This window comes from Pongo abelii, chromosome 2, assembly GCF_028885655.2.
Source record: "Pongo abelii isolate AG06213 chromosome 2, NHGRI_mPonAbe1-v2.0_pri, whole genome shotgun sequence".
NCBI classification, from domain to species: Eukaryota; Metazoa; Chordata; class Mammalia; order Primates; family Hominidae; genus Pongo; species Pongo abelii.
The window spans coordinates 27,589,660-27,609,603 of NC_085928.1; the positions used below are offsets into that span (position 1 = coordinate 27,589,660).

At 33.6% G+C, this 19,944-nt stretch overlaps 1 non-coding gene across 1 annotated transcript; it reads left to right on the forward strand.

Annotated features, from left to right (window-relative positions):
• The first annotated feature begins 8,876 nt into the window (after positions 1-8,876).
• On the forward strand, positions 8,877-8,997 carry LOC112132912 (U6atac minor spliceosomal RNA). Its single transcript, XR_002914613.1, has one exon. It is a non-coding gene; the product is annotated as a U6atac minor spliceosomal RNA (small nuclear RNA).
• Positions 8,998-19,944: the final 10,947 nt, after the last annotated feature.

Genomic DNA, 19,944 nt, shown 5'->3' on the forward strand with positions numbered 1-19,944 from the left:
GATGAGACAAAAGAAAATAAATTTTCTAAATCTTCTAGGTGCGTTTCACTCTTTTTTACTTACATAAAAGCAAAAACATATAAACATGAAGGAGAAGACTTTCTCAGACAAACAAAAGCTGAGAGATAACACCAGACCTGTCTTACAAGAAATGCTAAAGGAAGTTAGAAAAGAAAGTTAATGAGCAATAAGAAATCAACTGAAGGTGCAAAACTCACTGGTAATAGTAAGTACACAGAATAACACAGAATATTAAAACATTGTAATTGTGATGTATAAACTACTCATATCTTGAATAGAAAGACCAAAAGATGAACCAGTAAAAAATAACTACAAAACTTCTCAAAACATAAACAGTACAATAAGGTATAAATAGAAACAACAAACGGTTTAAAAGTGGGGGAATAAAGATAAAATTTAGTGTTTATTATCTTTATCTTTGCTTGTTTGTTTATGCAATAAATGTTGTCATCAGTTTAAAATAATGGGTTTTAAGATAGTATTTGCAAATTTCATAGTCACTGCAAATTTTTTAAAAACCTGCAAAAGATACACAAAAAACAAAAGGCAAGAAATGAAAATATACCACCAGAGAAAATATTCTTTACTAAAAGGAAGAGAAGAAGGGAGAGAACACAAAACAACCAGAAAACACATAACAAAATGACAGGAGTAAGTCCTTACTTATCAATAATATTACTGAGTGTAAATGGGTTAAACTCTCCAATTAAAACACAAAGAGTGGCTGAGTCAAGAAAACAAGGCCTAAAGCTCTGCTACCCAAACAGAAACACACTTCACCTATAAAGACACACAGAGACTGAAAAAATAAAGGGTTGGAAGATATTCCACGCAAATGGAAATTTTAAAAAAGCAAGAGAATCTATACTTATATCAGACAAAATAGATTTCAAGACAAAAACTATAAAAAGAGACAAGAAGGTCATTATATAATAATAAAGGGTTGAATTCAGCAAGAAGATACAACAACTTTAAAGATATATGGAAACAACACTGGAGCACCCAGGCATATAAAGCAGATATTAGAGCTAAGAAGAGAGGTAGATCCCAATACAATAATAACTGGAGATATAAACACCTCATTTTCAGCATTGGACAAATTACATAGACATAAATTCAATAAATGTTGGATGTAAGCTGCACTATAGAACGAATAAACTTAATATTTATTTACAGAACCCTTTATCCAATTACAGAAGAATGCATATTCTTCTCCTCAGCATGTAATTCTCAAGCACAGATCATATGTTAGGCTGCAAAACAAGTTTTAAAAAATTCAAAAAAATTCAAATTATTTCAAATATCTTCTTTGACCACAATGGAATAAAACTACAAATCAATAACAAGAAAAATGTTGGGAACTATACAACCACTTGAAAACTAAACAATATGTTTCCAAATAACCAGTGGGTTAATGAAGAAATTAAGAAGGAAATTGAAAATTTTCATGAAGCAAATGCTAATGGAACACAGCATGCAAAAACCTATGGGACACAGGGAAAGTTTTACTAAGAGGAAAGTTCATGGCAATGTCTACATCAAAGAAGTAGAAAAATTTCAAATCAACAACCTAATGACGCATTTTAAAGAATTAGAAAAGCAAGAATAAAGTATACTCAAAATCAGTAGGAGAAAAAAATAATAAATAATAAAATTTTATTTATCAGAAATAAATGAAATTTAAATGAAGAAAACAACACAAAAGATCAACAGAATGAAAAACTGGGTTTTTAAAATGATAAACAAAATCTACAAACCTTTAGCCAGACTAAGAAAATGAGAGAAGATCCAAATAAATAAAGTCAGAGATGAAAAAGGAGACAATATGACTGATAATACACAAATTCAAAGATAACTAGGAACAACCATATGCCAGTAAATTGGAAAATATAGAAGAAATGAATAAATTTCTAGACACATGCAGCCCAGCTAGATTGAACCATGAAGAAATCCAAAACCTAAACAAACTAGTAACAGGTAATGAAACTGAAGCTGTAAAGAAACATCTGCCAGCAAAGAAAAACCCAGAACCCCATGACTTTACTGTTAATTTTTACAAACATTTTAAGAAGAACTAATAACAGTGCTACTGAAATTATTCTCCCCACCCCCAACCAAAAAAAAGTGGAGGAGAAAATACTTCCAAACTCGTTCTATGAGGCCAGCATTATCATGATACCAAAAGCAGACAAAACATATTAAAAAAAAAAAAATCTACTGGCCAATATCCCTGAAGACCGTTGATGCAAAAATCCTCCACAAATTTCTAGCAAGCCACACTCAACAACACATTACATTAACCATAATTATTACCAAGCAGAATTTATCTAGGGATGCAAAGATACTTCAATATATGCAAAACAATCAATGTGATATATCATATCAATGGAATGAAGGACAAAAACCATGTGGTCATTTCAATTGATGCTGAAGACCTAATTAATGAAATTCGGCATCCCATCATGATAAAAAATCATAAAAAACTGGGTATAGAAGGAACATACATAAACACAATAAAAGCCATGTATGACAGACCGATATCTTGTATCAGTGAATGGGGAAATACTGAAAGCCTTCACTTTAAGATCTGGAATAAGAGGAGAATGCCCACTTTTACCAATGTTATTCAACATAGTACTGAAGTCCTAGCTAGAGTAATCAGACAAGAAATAAAGGGCATCCAAATAGGAAGGAAAGAAGTCATATTAGTCTTCTTTCCAGATGAGATAATCTTATGTTTAGAAAAACCTAAAGATTCCACCAAAAAAATGTTAGAACTCTAAAAAAAATTCAGTAAAATTGCAGGATACAAAATCAACATGGAAAAATCAGTAGCATTTCCATATGCCAACAGCAAACAATCTGAGAAAGAAATTAAGGAATGTGGGAGTCCGAGACCAGTAGATTACCTGAGGCCAGGAGTTCAAGACCAGCCTGGTCAACATAGTGAAACCCCATCTCTACCAAAAATACAAAAAAAAAATTAGCCAGGCATGGTGGTGCATGCCTGTAATCACAGCTACACAGGAGACTGAAGCAGGAGAATCCCTGGAACCCAGGGGGTGGAGGTTGCAGTGAGCTGAGATGGCACCACTGCACTCTGCCCTCCAGCCTGGGTGACAGAGTGAGACTCCGTCTCAAAAATAAACAAATAAATAAATAAGTATAATTAAAAAAATAAAATCAAGGAAAAATCTCATTTGAAATAGCTAGAAATAAAATACCTCATAATTAACCAAATAAGTGAAAGATGTCTACAGTAAAAGCTGTGAAACACTGATGAAAGAAATTGAAGGAAACACAAATAAATGGAAAGATATCCCATGTTCGTGGATTAGAAGAATCAATATAATTAAAATATCTATACTAACCAAAGCAACCTACAGATTCAATGTGATTTCTATTAAAACACCATGATGTTCTTCACAGACATTGAAATAAAAAACAATTCTAAAATTTATATGGAACCACAAAAGATCCAGAATAGCCAAAGCTATCCTGAGCAAAAAGAACAAAACTGGAGGAATTACATTACCTGACTTCAAATTATAGTACAGAGCTATTGTAACCAAAACATTATGGTACTGTCATAAAAACAGGCACATAGACCAATGGAATACAATAGAATCCAGAAATAAATTCATACATCTACAGTGATTTCGTTTTTGACAGGGGTGCCAAGAACATACTTTGGGGAAAGGACAGCCTTTTAATAAATGATGCTGGGAAAACTGGATGTCCATAGGCAGAAGAATGAAACTACACCCCTATCTCTCATCATATGTAAAAATCAAATCAAAATGGACTGAAGACTTACATTTAAGACCTCTAACTATAAAATTAATAAAATAAAACTCTGGGGAAACTCTCCAAGACATTGGACTGGGTGAAGATTTATCGAGTAATATCTCATGAACACAGACAAGAAAAGCAAAAATGAACAAATGGGATCACATCAAGTTAAAAATTTTCAGCACAGCAAAGGAAACAACAGGGTGAAGACACAACCCAAATAATGGAAGAAAATATTCGCACACTATCCATTTAACAAGGCATTAAAACCCAGAATATGTAAGGAGCTCAAACAACTCTAGGAACAAATCTAATAATATGATTTAAAAATGGGCAAAAGATCTGAGTAGACACTTATCAAAAGAAGACATAGATGGCAAACAGGTACATGATAAGGTGCTCAATATAACTGATTTTCAGAGAAATGCAAATCAAAACTATAATGAGATATCATCTTACCCCAATTAAAATAGCTTTTATTCAAGAGAAAGGTAATAATAAATGCTGGTTGGCATGTGAAGAAAAGGAACCTTTGTACACCATTGGTGGGAATATAAATTATTACAATCACTATGGAGAATAATTTGGAACTTCCTGCAAAAACTAAAAATAGAACTACCATATAATCCAGTAATCTCACTGCTAAGTATACGCCCTCCAAAAAGAAAATCTGTATTGAAGAGATTTCTGCACTTCCATGTTTATTGCAGCATGATTTGCAATAGCCAAGAATTAGAAGCAACCTAAGTTTCCAACAACAGATAAATGAATAAAGAAATGTAGTACATGTACACAATGTAAAATGTGTAAAATGTACACAATGGAGTACTATTTAGTCATAATAAATGATATCCTTCATTCAAAACTGCATGGATGGTAGTGGAGTTCATTTGGTTAAGTGAAATAAGCCAGGCACAGAAAGACAAGCTTCACGTATTCTTACTTATTTGTGAGATCTAAAAATTAAAATAAATGAACTCACAGAGATAGAGAGTAGAATGATGTTTACCAGAGATTATGAAGGGTGGTGAAGTTTGGGGAATGGTTAATGGGTACAAAAAAATAGAATGAATAAGATCTAATATTTGATAGAACAACAGGGTGACTACAGTCAACAATTTATGGTACAATTAAAAATAACTAAAAAGGTATAATCGGATTGTCTGTAACACAAGAAAGGATAAATGCTTGAGGTGATGGATACCCCTTTTACCCTCATATGATTATTATGCATTGTATGCTTGTATCAAAATATCTTATATTTGATATTCCATAAATATATATACCTACTATGTAGCCATTAAAAATAAAAATAAATTGGATTTTTGTGTCTCTGCCTGGTTTCTTTGGAGTGACACCTCAGTTGGGTGGTACATGTTCCTTTCATCTATACTGTGTTGGATCACTCGGATCACCCATTCCATACCCTCTGGCCAGTCCTTGGCTCCTATTTATCCAAAACAAGACAGTGGTTCTTAATATTGTTTTCACTGTGTAGTTTTCCTAGATGAATGAGAAATACTATCTTGGTGATTAATTTTAAACTAGACATAAAGATAAGTTTTGGCAGTATTGGCAGGATGCTGTGGAAACTAAGCAAGAACCTTAAGCATATATTCCATCTAGCCTGCCTCCTCTGGATAATTTTGATGGGTTTAGTTTTTAGGGTGTGAGGCAAGGATAACATTAGATTTTTACCATGATCTTTAACTACTTATTTAATCCAATATTTGTTTTTAACTTTCTATATACCAGGCACTTTCTTAAGCACTGAGAATTAAATGGAGAACATGACAGACAGGCATCCTTGAATGTTGAGACTTTATGGATCAATCCTGTTTCCAAGTAGAGGAAAATCATCAATCTGGAGTTTTCTCTGCCTCTTTACCAATCCTCCCCAGAGAAGGTTAAATGTTTTATCTGATGGAGAATTTAGGATTGAGTACTAGGCATACATGACTTCACCCCTGTGGAAATACTCAGATTTGGAATCTTTCTGCTTACAGGAAGCAAGTGCTTGTATCAGCTTTCTGTTATGCGGTAAAAGGGGCATTTTCCACGGATCAGAGGAGGCCAATATTAGTCCAGCTGTGACAACTAGTAAAGTGAGTATTAGATATCTAACTCAGTGATGAATATTATCATGATTATTTGGTCATACATCTTTATTCCAAAATTTTTCTTCTTTTAATAAGTCAACAATAAAACTAACATCTTAAAATTTCTATGTGTTCAATTCCTGCATCTATCTACCTTTCTTATACAAGGAAGAATTCATCTATTAACCTCTAAAATCTCAATAGTGGGGTTAGACACAAGTACATCCAATATAATGAGGGTTAAGATAAGCATAATAAAGAATAATAGCACAGGGAAGGGATACTTTATCCAGACTGGGAAGAGTGGAGCTGTCACTCTTAAATCCATTTAAAAAAGGATTTTTTAAATTTAAATTTAATGGATTTTTAAAATCCATTAAAAAAAGGATTTTTTTAATGTGTACTCACAGCATCTTCTCTTCTCTTTACCTAGTGCCATGTGAAAAGCGAAAGCCAGTAGATTGTGAAATTTATGGGGACTGTATTAATCATGGAATCAGACCACTGAAAACAATTTTAAAGTTTGGGTCAATATATATAATTACATCTAAAATAAGAGTTATCTAATCATTTATTCAATAAGTTGTTATTAAATGCATATCATGTGAAGTAAAATTTCTTTGAATAAGTAAGCTATACTCCCAAATTAGGGTCTTCCTTTACATTTACTGTTTCTTCTTCTGAGAATAACATACCCCCAGATATTCATACAACTTGCTCTCTTCTGGGTTTTAGGCTTTTCCTGACCCAGTCTGTTTAATATTATTATGTTGGTGCAAAAATAATTGCGGTTTTTGCCATCACTTCTCACACCAGTACTCTTTCCTCCCCACTTCTCTGTTTTATTTTTCCTTGGAGCTATTATCACCATGTGACATAAAATAGTCTGTTCAAAACATTGCAAAGTCTCTCCTCTCTCCCACAGAAGAATCCCAAGCTCTCAAGAAGGCCTTCAGAGCCCTCATGATAGGCTCCACCTCCATTTCCTCTCTAATTCCATCTCTTTCCCTTATTCCAGAGTGATTTTAATCTAGGAAAGATGAGAAGAAGTTTGGAAAGAGTTTTGTGCCATGACTTAGGCTTAAAAGAATCTCTCTGGCCACTGGGTTGAGAACAGATTGGTAAGGGGTGGAAGGACTGTGGCCAAGATTGGAGCCGGGAAACCAGTCACAAGGCTACAGATTTAATCCAGGTGAACGATGACTATGCTTTCGAACTGGGTGGTATCAGCACCTGGGAAGTGAAGAAAACAGTCAGTTCTGGACATATTTTGAAAATAGAATCAACAGGATTTGATGAGATTGAATTTGAGACTTGAGAAGAAAAGAAGAACCATCACTGATTCTAGTGGTCCTGTCTCAGCAACCAGAAAGATGGCATCACACTCACCAAATGGAGAAGATTGTAGAATGTAGGTTGGGACTGAGATACAGGAGTACAGTTTGGGACATGTTGCATTTGAATTACCTATTTGATATAGTGAAGATCCTGAAGAGGGAGTTGGAAATAGAAGATTACAGTTTGAGAGAAAAGTGGGCAGGAGGTCTAAATTTGGGAGTGTTTGGCATAGTTAGTATTTACATTTTTAGACTGAATAAGATCACCAAGAGAGGGAGTGTAGATAAAGCAAAGATCAATGGACTCATCCTTGGGGCACTTTGATGGTTGGAGGTCAAAGGGATGAAAAATAGCTGGAAAAAGGCAAAGGAGAATTCAGTGATGTGGAGAGGGAAATGATAAGTGTGGTGTCCTGGAAGCCAAGACAGAAGCGTTTCAATGAATAAGAAGTGATTAAGTGTGTCAAATACTCCTGATAGGTCAAGTAAGATACATTAGCTAGAATACATTACCTAGATCACTAGAAATATGTTTGAGAAAATGTCAGGGGGATGAGTTAAACTGCTGCTATCTTTTAGCCACATGAAAAGGCAGGGAGAAAAGCGTAGGTCAATTTTCAGTGGACACAAAATTTGGTCACAGTTTCATCCCAAATAGATAAACAATCACCCACACATAAATATGCACTCATACTTTCTTTTTATATCATGATTACTGTTGACAGATACCCAGCTCTCTTATAGGCCCACAGTACAACTGAAGGTAATATTTCTGTGGACACAATTTAGGATATTTCATAGGATCTACCATGAGGAGGGACATGGTGTGGCAAAAAGATGTTTTGTATTTTACCTACACAACACATTCATCAGGTAATTTCCAAGTTATGATCTACTCATTTTTGTATCACATTGCCCCACACTGAATACCATTGTAGAATTATAGCATATTTTATCATATGGTTTATTTTGTATTCCATTGAGAAGTGCATCTCATGAAGACATATTTTGTAATTCTCAGAATGACTTATGTGAGAGCTCCTAAATAAAAATCTTGATAAGGGAATGTCCTTGGACTAAAAGTTCTACTGAGTTTCTTTCTTGATCAGCTTAACCACTGATAACCACTTGTGAACACATTTTCTCACACTCTGAAAGATTCTATTAATGTTACTCTAATACTGTATTAACTTATAATTTTTTTCCAACCCACTACTTCCTAAGCTATTTTTATAGTAGTTATTAAAGTCACTGCCTATTTATTTGTTCACAGCGAACACAATTTATTATTAACTTTGCTACATTTAACAAGACATTATTAAACCTGTTTGACATGTAAAATATGAACCTAAAATCAAGCACAGGTGTAACTTGTCTAAACATTTGTATTGTCATTGAATTTTGGAAATTTAAATAATTTTAATAGGTCCTTTTTTTCCTTTGTCATTCTGTTTCTTTCAAGAGTTATCAAATGATTCCATCCTTAAGCATCTCTTCCTGCCAATAACTACATGTTTTCCAATTTGACTTAGTAATCGAGAATTTAATAGTATTGGATATTCCTCAAATATAGAAAATACTCTCCCTCTTCTTGGTGAGAATTATCTCTTCCCAAGGACATTTTTTTGTGTTCTGTGAAAGGAGAGAAGGCTAGCACTCCCCTTGACAAGAATGGAAGGGGCCCTTGGGCCTGACAACTATTCAGGCATTGTCACCTACTTCCAAGGACATTTTATTAAGTACCTTCTAATGCATTTGTTTGTATTCGTTAATTATTTTGTCTATTGTGGATCCCCAACTAGGCTTTAAACTCTTGAGAATCAGGATCATAAAACAAAATAGTAAAACAACAGCAACAAGGATCAATTTTCCAAACATACAGGGAATTTCATACTTCACAAGAAAATTGTCACCTTGAGAATATCTTTCATTTATTTCAATGACAGAGCTTTAAAAAAAAGTCTTTGCAACTATTTTTGGAATTGTCTGTACAGCTATTTGGAGTGAAATGAGTAAATAAATTTTTTATTTCTGAGTTACATTTTTTTTCTGAAATACACCCCTAAAATGATATTATCCAAGTAAATTCCCTTTTTCCCATGACATTGGCCTCTGGAAGACGTTTGAGAGTCTCCTTAAAATAAATATATCCTCAAATAATATTTTTGCTAAAGATGAACCTAAATCTGCTGGAACCTGTAAAACTATCAATTTGGAGAAAACCAAAGGGACAGAGAAACATATCAAATGTGGCCATGGAAATGCAATCTATAAAATCAAGTCTGAAAAAAAAAAACTCAGGATAAAAACATCTAAATTTTTCGAAAAATAATCTCTTGTTCTAACTTCTCTGGCCATTGTCTTTCATGAAGTTGCTTTACTACAAGTGTTAACATTTATCAGAGTATAAGCCAAGTGAAAATAGCTAACTAAAATTAGAGAATTGTAAAGAGCTCAATTACGTTCAAGTGGGAGGTGGAATTATTTAATCCAGGCCCCTTTGCTGTCATTCACTTCAAGTCTATCTACACCAGGGTCTCCTCATGTGCTCCATGTTTGCTGCATTGAACTGAATTGACTTTATGGTCTTAGTCCCAGGAGCATATGGAGCTCACTACCTCCATCTATCTTCTTGTCCTTTTGCAGGGATGTAAATAACAGCTGACTATTCTTAAGTTTATAATTGTACTTCTTTAGTATCATAGATTGCTCTCCTTGACTTAACTTTTTGGTTTTCCACTTTACAAACTGTCCTTCTTTTTTCTATGCAAAAATATTGGAGTGCATACCATGTGATTGGAGCTAGAGATAGAGAGTTGAATGAAGTTACATGGTCTCTACCTTCAAAGGGCCCTCTATCTGTTATACTGTCCTTTGCAGACACTGAGAGATTTACTACTGCTTATCTTCATTCACTTGTCACTTTACTCTCTGGAAGAGTTGCGTGCTTCTGAACTGTGAGATTTTACTCTGTGCTTCTGCTTCAGATCATTTATGAGATGTTAGATAAAAATGACCCCAGAATTATTCATGAAAAATCCCACTCTTTTCCCTTTGCCATAAATAGAAGTAATCGATTCTCTCTACCAGCAATTTGCTTTTTAAAAGACACTTATTATCTGATCAAATGACTTTTTCTTTTCCCCAGTCTCTTTTTGACTCATTGTTTAAAACAACCTTTAATGGAATTTAGCCCAAACCTTTTCAATCTACCTTTATTCGTATGTACCCAAGCTTAGATATGCCACCCCACTCTCGACAGCCATAGCGAAATATTTAATTTTCTTTACAATGGCAAACATAATACATAAAAATTGTGAAAAGTTAGGAAAATAAAGATTTAAAATAGAGAACTATAGTAACCCCAGATGTTTATTCTTTTATCCACAATCCCTCAAAGAACTAAGTGGATCATCCCATTGTGAGCCTACCAAACTCCTATTTGTTTGGTTGCTTCAAGACTGTTTTTCTTTGTTATTGATCTTACCAGCTTGCTTAGTGTGGAAGTGTAGGTGAGACCTACAGTTCTATGGTTCATAAAAATCCTTCAGGAATTGTTTTCATGTACAACACGAGAAAATATTCACTCTTCAAGTCAGGGAAGTGAGGGAACTTTACACATTTGTGCTTCAGAATTAACTGGGCTATATATTTAAATTGTAAAGATATTTATAATTGATTTGTGAGCTAGATTTGGGGATATGATATTCCAAATAGGCAGAGTAGTAAACAACATGCCTTTGGAAGTAAACTGCTTTTGTCTCTGTTAAAAGACCATTTTAAAAATTTTTTGTTATCTTTTTTCCTTTTGCTTTTGCTATTGCTTCAGAAAGTCGCGAGTGTGACCTTGTATTCACCTCTGCATTGCATACTCCTTTCTAATATCTCTCTATGCTGATTATCTTCTTTGAAAAATGTCTTTTGAATTGTGAGGGCAAATACAAGCTAATGTCAAACAAGCCCCTTTATAACCTCTGGGCAATAAAATGGTTGATACTTACTAGACAATGGTGACATGTTAAATAAACTATTTGAGAATAGCTGGTGTTTGTGAACCAAAAAAATGCTCATAATAAAATCCCAGTTTTGGGTGTCTGATTTCTTTCCTACATACTATGAATCAGGGGCAGGTCTTTAAAATTCTGTCTAAATTAGGAATTGGTCACAAGCGCTATTAATGATCACGTTCTGCTGGGAAACAATTGTAATTTCACAGTTTATAATGGATTTTACAGTTGAGAGTATTTAAATATGAGATGAGACACCAGACCTGGTTGCTTTTGTGATTCTGATTATTACTATTATCATTTAATTCTTTCCGGTCAACATTTATCAGGGGTTAGTTGATAGATTTTTTTTTCACAAAATTTCCTTTGTTCTCCCAAATGCTAATATTCAAAGACTGTTTATTAATTCAGAAAACATACTTTGCTTTAGAATGTTAAAATCAATAACTTAATTTGTAGGAATTTAAATTCTGATAATAACTTTCATGATTTTAATTAATTAAATATGAATTATAAATAGGATTTCTACAGAATAAAAAGCATCTGGAGAAATATTGGTAAAAGGAAACTGAAGTACAGGAAAAGTAAGAGAGGCTTTGAGACCTTTGAGTAAATTCAAGTTTGTAAACTTAGATGAATTACATACTGGGGGCTCAGAAGTCTCACATGTTAATTCTAAACCCCTGTCTAAAAATTTGGAAAGGCTCTTTAGAGAATGGAAATGTTCTAGAAGGTGGCAAACAGGCAGATGAAATTACCCATTCCATAAACTCCAGACTACTGGTGACTTTGATGTTCACTATGGGCAATATATTGATTGATTAATTTTTTTATTCAGCCATTTAGTCATTCAGTAATCATTTATACCATTTATACCAATGTGCCAGATATGGTATTAGGTGTTAGGAATGCAGTAGTAAACAGAAAACTAACCTGATCTTTAATGAGTTTATGATCCAGAGATTACATACAAGTAAGCAGTCAGTTAATGCAGAAGCAAATAGTACAAAATGGGATTCGAAAGAGTATAAAGTAAAAGATTTTAATTTCTTACCAGAAGGTCCACTAAAAAATGAAAATTAAGATGTGAAGGTATATGTGTGGGGGAAGGCAGGACAGACGTGTGGAGGGGACACGGAGCTAAGAGAGCTCTTCAGAAGAAAAAGATGGCATGGGTCAAGATCTGAAGGCAAAAAAGAGCATGACATAGTTGGGAGGCATATTAGGGATTCAGGAAAGATTCTAGAACAGCTTATTGAAGGGGATCAGCATGGGTTTACAAAAAATAAATCAAATCAAATTATCACATTTTTTCCTTCTTTACTTTCTTGCTTTCCTCTCTTCCTACCCTCCTACCTTCCTTCTTTCCTTCCTTCCTTTCTCTCTCTCTTGATCTTCCTTCCATTCTTAATTTTTAAAAAAATTTTATAACTACTACTCTGGATAAGGACAAGGCAATTGATACATCATTTGGGGAACTCAACAAGGCAATTTACACTAAATCTTTATTGATGATCTTGTGAATCATATAGTTGATTAACTTTACTAAAAGGGTATTGGCTAATAAAGGGATTTTCTAGTGACTTAGCTTAAGGTTCTTTCTTTAGTCCTGTATAGTTGAGTCTATTCAAAAGTTGAGTCAAGATTTGGAGACTCTTTTTCAGGTTTAGGAATGATGCAAAAATACATCAAATGATTCAATTGGGATGTGGAAGATCTAAGAGTGGAATTATGAATCAAACGTGACAAGATAAATTATGAGAATTTTTTTTCTGATCATAACAGTAATAAGTATTTATTGTAAAAAACTAGGAGCCATATTAAAAAAAGTTATATGCCAGGCCTAATACACATATATTAAATAACCTAACATTGTTTTCTAGTACCTTGAAACAATGCATTTTAAAACTATATATATATATTTTCTGTGTATTGTTATACACACACTTTGTAACATATTAGAATGTTATTTTATTGCACTGTTTTCTTAATTATCATCTTTCCAGGTTAATAAATTTATGTGTCATTCAACATCATGGTGGCTACAAAGTATTCCACTAGGTAGATATACTATAATTAACAATGGACTCCGGACAAACATTTAGTAGTTTGATATGTGTCATCATGATCAAGAATGTTTTGATAATACCTGTGTGTATTCATCTCTATATACTTGCCTGTATATATATTCAGTTTCTAGAAATGGAAATGCAGGGTCAAATGGCAAACTTTTTCAAAATCTGGTATACATTGCTAAATCAGCAAGATAAAATTTAACGAACATACATACAAAACTCCGAGAACAAGCAAAGCAGGTTGAGAAACACAACTTTTGAAAAATCTTAAAGGATTTTAGGTGATATTATTATAATGCGATGTGACTGCGTTGGTAGCTTTTTGCACTTCATAACTGTAGCAGAACCTACCTCAAGAGACATTTGGAAACGTGAAGGGACATTTCTGGTTGTCAAAATGACTGGGGGATATTGCAAACATTTAGGAGTAGGCAGTGTAGAGTAGGAGACAACGCAGCAGTAGCCAATGCAGAGTACAGCACAATGAATTTGTCCACATAAATGCCAATAATACATACTATTTTTGAAAAACACTGAGCACTTGTGCTTATAGGCTGTATTAATACAATAGTGTTTAGGTATGGAGGAATAACACGAATAAATTAATTTCTTTACAATATATGTTTTTAATTTTATGTCCTCCAGTTTAAGATGTGAATCAGCCATGGCAAATAAGTTTCTTTTTATGTACCAATTCTTATCAATTATTAGCAACAGCCAAGAAAGCAGGAGTGAAAAGCACTCAGAAACCATGTCCAGGCTTGTAATGTGCTAATCAGTTAATGCCAGTCAGATTTGTTAAACAGGGGACACATAGTATTTCTGCTAAATATTTATTGTTACCAATTTGTTTAACTATATTTGATAAGAAAGAATGACCAGAATTCAAAACTATGTCATGATTCCATGTATATACTCTGTTTTGTCAAAATTCCTTTTAAAGCGAAGCATTCAAAATGGAGTGCGAGATTTTCAGCACTCCATTTAGGAGTTGTGTTCCTCCTAAATTCATCTATTGAAGCTCTAGCCCCTAGTGTCACAGAATGTGGATGCATTTGAAGATAAAGCCTTAAAGCGGTGATTAAGTTCAAATGAGGTGATTAGGGTAGGCTGAAATCTAATCTCATTGGTATCCTTATAAGAGGAAATTTGTATACACAAAGACCAGGGATTCATGTACACAAAGGAAAGATCACGGGAGGACATGGTGAGGAAGGGGCCATCTGCAAGCCAAGAAGAGAGGCCTCAGGAGACACCAAACCTACCACACCCTGCCATGGACTTCCAGCCTCCAGAACTGTGGGAAAATAAGTTTCTGTTATTTAAGCCACCAAGTCTGTGGTATTTTGTTATGGTAGCCCTAGCAAACCAGTACAGTGTCTTTATTAATACTTCACTAGATGAACTTAATTACAAATTTTTATTATGATACAATAAAGGGATAATGCATTTGAATCATTACATATGCTATAGTAAAAGAAATTAAAGAAATAACACCTAGAGTATCCTCAAAATGCCGCTTTTCTTTTTTGTACTACCAACCCACTCTTTCACTGTTTTTCTCTTCCTTCTGGCTTGAGCTTTCCAATTAAAATCATCTTTGTTGGACAACAGGAAAGAAATAAGCAAAGAAACCTTAAAATGCATGTCATTAGTGATTATCTCCTTTCCTATGGCATAGAAGCATTGATGAGCTTATCAAGTGAGTGAATTGCTGCTCTGGGAGGTTCACAGGACATGAGATCTAGGAAGGAGCGTATACAAGTAGACTAGTGGGTAAATATATAAAGAAGAAATAAGAGATAGAAAAATAATTTTTTAAAGGAAAACCAGCTATACATTGTCATTTATTGAGAGATCAAATGAAGTCCCAAACCTGAGGAGGAAAACACAAATTATTAATCAAACCCTGAGCCTTATGCTTGAGTAGGGTGAGATCCAAGAGAGGTAAACGAATCAAACTTTTTTCCTGATGATTAAGATTAGAATGTCCTTATACGAATTGCTTAGACATCTCATACAATATTTTTAAAGAGTTAGTTTCATAATTATGCTTTTGAAACCCATATTATCCTAGAATTGCCATTACACATTGTGGTCAAATTGGCTATTTATTTTCTGATCAGTACCTTTCTGTAATGCTGCTAGTGGGAGAAGCCTCACAAAGCATCACTTTGGAATGCTCTGGGATATTCAATGTTTGCTGCTCTGTCATGAGAGGCTGTAAAATCCAAAAGCCACCTGCTGGGAAGTCTGGCCCCCGTGTGTGGACAGTAAGGTGTTTGTGTTGTTACTTCAACAAACAAATATACAATAAAGCCATTGAGAATTTCCTAGTATTTTGACTTGAACACTGTGGCTATGCATTTTCATTTCTAACTCAGTAATCTGGCAAGCAAAGGGGTCATGGTCTGTTTGACTTTGTAAGTCTTTCTCCAAGATATGGCATATATTTGGGAGCACTGCAAGGTTGAGTAGACAAAGAAAACATATTTAAAATTGCAGATGTTATTACTAAATTCTTCATAAGTAACAGGAAACTGCAGGATGATATTTAACTACTCTGTAGGTAGTAGGCAATTTGCATTTGTAATATCAGCATAATGAGTTTAAGATGTGCATTGATCCAATTTCAGTTTATATGGAATGCAACAAAGCATGTTAATGGGTAACCTAAAAGCATATAAATCAGGGAAAAATACAAAATGTCAAAAAATGCAGAGCTGCCATAGTAATTGTGCTTGCTTGAAACATTTCATCCTATATATCCACAATGTCTATGGCAATTAATACCAAAGGTAATGACAGTGAATGGAGAAAATAAGATTTTCTATTTTTAAATTTCCGTGAGATACAATAGTGGATGACTTGCTCTAAAAAGATGCCCCACAGTAAAATCTTATATGATTGATAGTTCTTTAATTAAAAATAAACAGGTATTTCATAGTCATGTTAGTTTTTCTCTGTCAGAAATAGCTGATAGACTTTGGCCATGCTGGTCTTTCTTTGTATTTTAGTTGTAGCTCATTGATTAAATTTATCGTATCTTCCTAACTCACTTAAATATTCAAAGGGTCATTTTATCCCAGAGAGACATGTGAGTTTTCTCATTCATCACAATTTTGAGAGAAATATACTCCATTATTTCAAAGTATTTTTATGTTTTTGTTTTTCTCTTTGGTTGACAATTATTTTAAGAAGGGCAGAATAAGTACATAAGAATTGTGATGAGGAATGCTGTAATACAAAGGCAACAGAGTCAATGTAAGCTATTACACACATATTTATATGTGTTTATAACAGAAATATATATTTATATTATTTATATATAATTATACATGTATATAATATATAAATACATATAAAATTATATACAATTATATATATAATATATAAATATATATTTATAACATTTATAATATTTTATATTTATGTTATAAATGCAATATCCAGGCTATCATTAGGCAGGAGCCACTTATTTTTGTAACTTATTGGTTGGACTCTTGTGTTTGTTCTCTATCTTGCTCACTTCCCAGGCCCTTAATAAGACCAACAAAAAGATGTAAAGGTAATAATAAGGGAACTATTAAAAGATGCTTTATTCTTTTAGTAATCAGAGCAAAACAAATTAAAAATACATAATTATATACCATTTTATACACTATCAATTTGTAAGATTTAAGAGTGTGATACTATGGTAAAGATAAGAGAAATAGCCTTTTGTAAGAGTATGAATTGCTACCAAAACTTTGGAAAGCAATTTATCAGAATCTTGTAGGGCTAAAGATACCCATTGATTCTACTATGTATCTAAAACAGTAGACCTCTAGATATCTACTTATAAAATTTTTCCAAAACTTGCAGAAGAAGGATAATTATTGTATTTTTAAAATAGAAGAAAAATGACAATGACCTACCTAACCATCTCTTAATAGAGTAGTAAGTGTGTATCTTTAATTAGTAAAGTGGAATGCTGCATAACAGTTAAAATGAATTAGTCAGAGCTTCATGTATCACAAGACATATAACTTAAAAGACCAATAGACTGAGTGATAAAATGATATTTAAGAGTGTGATAATATGTGTGTAAATTAGAAATATACAAATGATAGTATATGTATTTTTTAAAATGTGTTTGAAACTGATAAATATTAACATCAGAATGGTGGTTACCTCTGGAAAAGAAGGAAGAAGAAATAAGGAGTGGGGTCTTAGCTGTATTTATAATGTTTTATTTCTTTTTCAAAGCATGATCTGGAACAAATACAGCAATATGTTAACATTTAATAAATCTGAGTTTTCTACACATAATGTCTTAGTCTGTTTTCTGTTGCTATAATGGAATACCACAAACTGGGTAATTTATAATAAAAATAAACTTATTTCTTACAGTTCTGGAGACTGGGAAGCATGACACTGGCATCTGGTAAATGCCTTCTTGCTGCATGCATAACATTTGCGACTCTTGCTTCCCTGTGTTCAACAGAACTCATGATTTCTGGCCTGAAGATAAGACACAAAGTCCAGTTCCCTCTGAGCACAGTCAGCATGGCTCTCAGAAAATACAGTACAATATCAGCCTCTTTTCTGTGAATGAAGTTCAGAATTAACCAGGAGTCAATTATTCTGGTATTAAATTGAAGTTGAAGTCACTGGGAATTGCAGGGCAATTTAAAGAAAATGTGTTAGTGAGATTGGGTAATAGCAGATTTGAGTCTCCCACACACACACATGAACTCCATGTGGTATTCCATATGAATACAAAATGGGCAAAACCTTGTAAAAATGTGGTAGGATAACTATATTGAAATAACTGAGGTATGGAATCACTGCCAGGATTTTTAACATTCTGCTATCAATTGTTCTTTTAATTTTTAGCCTCTATCCTACAAGTGACCTTAAACTTTTACTTTTTTAATGTAATTTTTACTTCTTTAACTTCTTCTGTCCTTTTGTCTTATTTCCTGCATCTTTACTAAGGTCTTAAAATGGCAAATTCTAAAATACTGATTCTTTAGTTTTCATTTGGAGTTTTCAAAGCCCTGTGGTGATATTTGCCACACAATAGTTTTCAAAATTTAAAGCCCGTCAATTTTTTGTAGAAACTACCTCTTACAAATCAAGCTGGGTTATCCCTGTTTAACAGGGTTCATGGTGTAAAACAGAAACGTAGGAGAGTAACTCTCATAATGCCAGAGGAAATCATGACACTGAGGCAAGATAGCTGAAATGTGAATCTATTACAGTAGCACCTACTTGGTAAATAAGAACTGCGAAAGGATGTAAATAAAGCTACGGTTATTAGGAAAGATAATTATATAATACTATATATAAATATAATATATGAATATAAATATTACATATCTATAATATTATAATCAGAGGTAAACCTGGGATGTGGTCATTGAGATTGAGATTGAGATAAAAGCAGATAAAATTTTATTATAGCAGATAAAATTTGAGTCACAGTTCAAGAGACTTTGAGGAGGTCAATTTGCACATGGAGTCGAGGGGATAAGGTAGCATTTCAAACAGAAGAGTGCCTTGCTTTCTCTGGATGTCTAGAGGGACAGTTCAGCCTGAGGCTAAGAAAATAAGTCTTAAGCATAGAGGTGGGTCTAGAAGAGAGAAAAGTGCTAACTTTTTGACAACTACAAGTTGTGCCAAATAATGAATAACACATAATTGTGTATTTACATCTTACAAAAAATGCATGCAGTTCTTCTCCTAAACTGATCTAATAAAAATTACTATTCATCCTCAAATGCATTATAGCATATTCTAGACTCTGAAATAATTTTTGAATATTTGTTTCTGGTGATATTCCATGTAAAAAATCTGAACTGCATACCTGCTTATGCATATTCTGTAGTGCAGAGATATTCCAAACTGATTACTAGTACTACCCCAGGAGTTAACAAAAATAGATAGACAGGAGGATGGTTGGATGGATGGATGGATAAATAGATACATTTTTGTTCTCTTACCAGATTTACCAATTGGAAGCCTTAGGAGTGAGACAAAGCAGGAATGCCCTCTTAAGGACTTGTGTCCTCTGTACCAAAAGCATGGAAATTACGTAAAATTTTGAATTCCTTCAAGGGACATTCCTGGCACCTAGATAACCCTGAGAAGTAAATAATCAACTTGATAAACAAGAAAGTAATAGTAGCCTAAAACAATAGTCAAGGAACCTAGAACCATGGGATGTTTGGTGCCCCTATAGAAACTAAAGAAAACATCTTAACATACGTTTCAAAGTTGTTTTTCAAAAACCTGGATCCCAGTGAATTGATCCACTGGCACATAGAACTCAGATAAGGAGGAAGTGAAGACTCAACTCTACTCTTCTTTGCTCTCAATTTCTCCCTGAGGGGCCTGAAAGGAGTCACACCCACAAGCCAGAGCTAACATTTTTTCTGCTGACCCCAAATTCTAAAACAAAGCTTCTCCTCCTTAACCAACCGCAATTCAGCAAATCTTTGAATCTACATATAACCTGTAAGCTCCTGCTTCAAGCCATCCTGCCCTTTTAGGTTAAAATCAATATGTAGCCACCATTTATTAATTTATAATTTTGGCTTTCCAAAAATGTACCATTGCCTTTAAAATC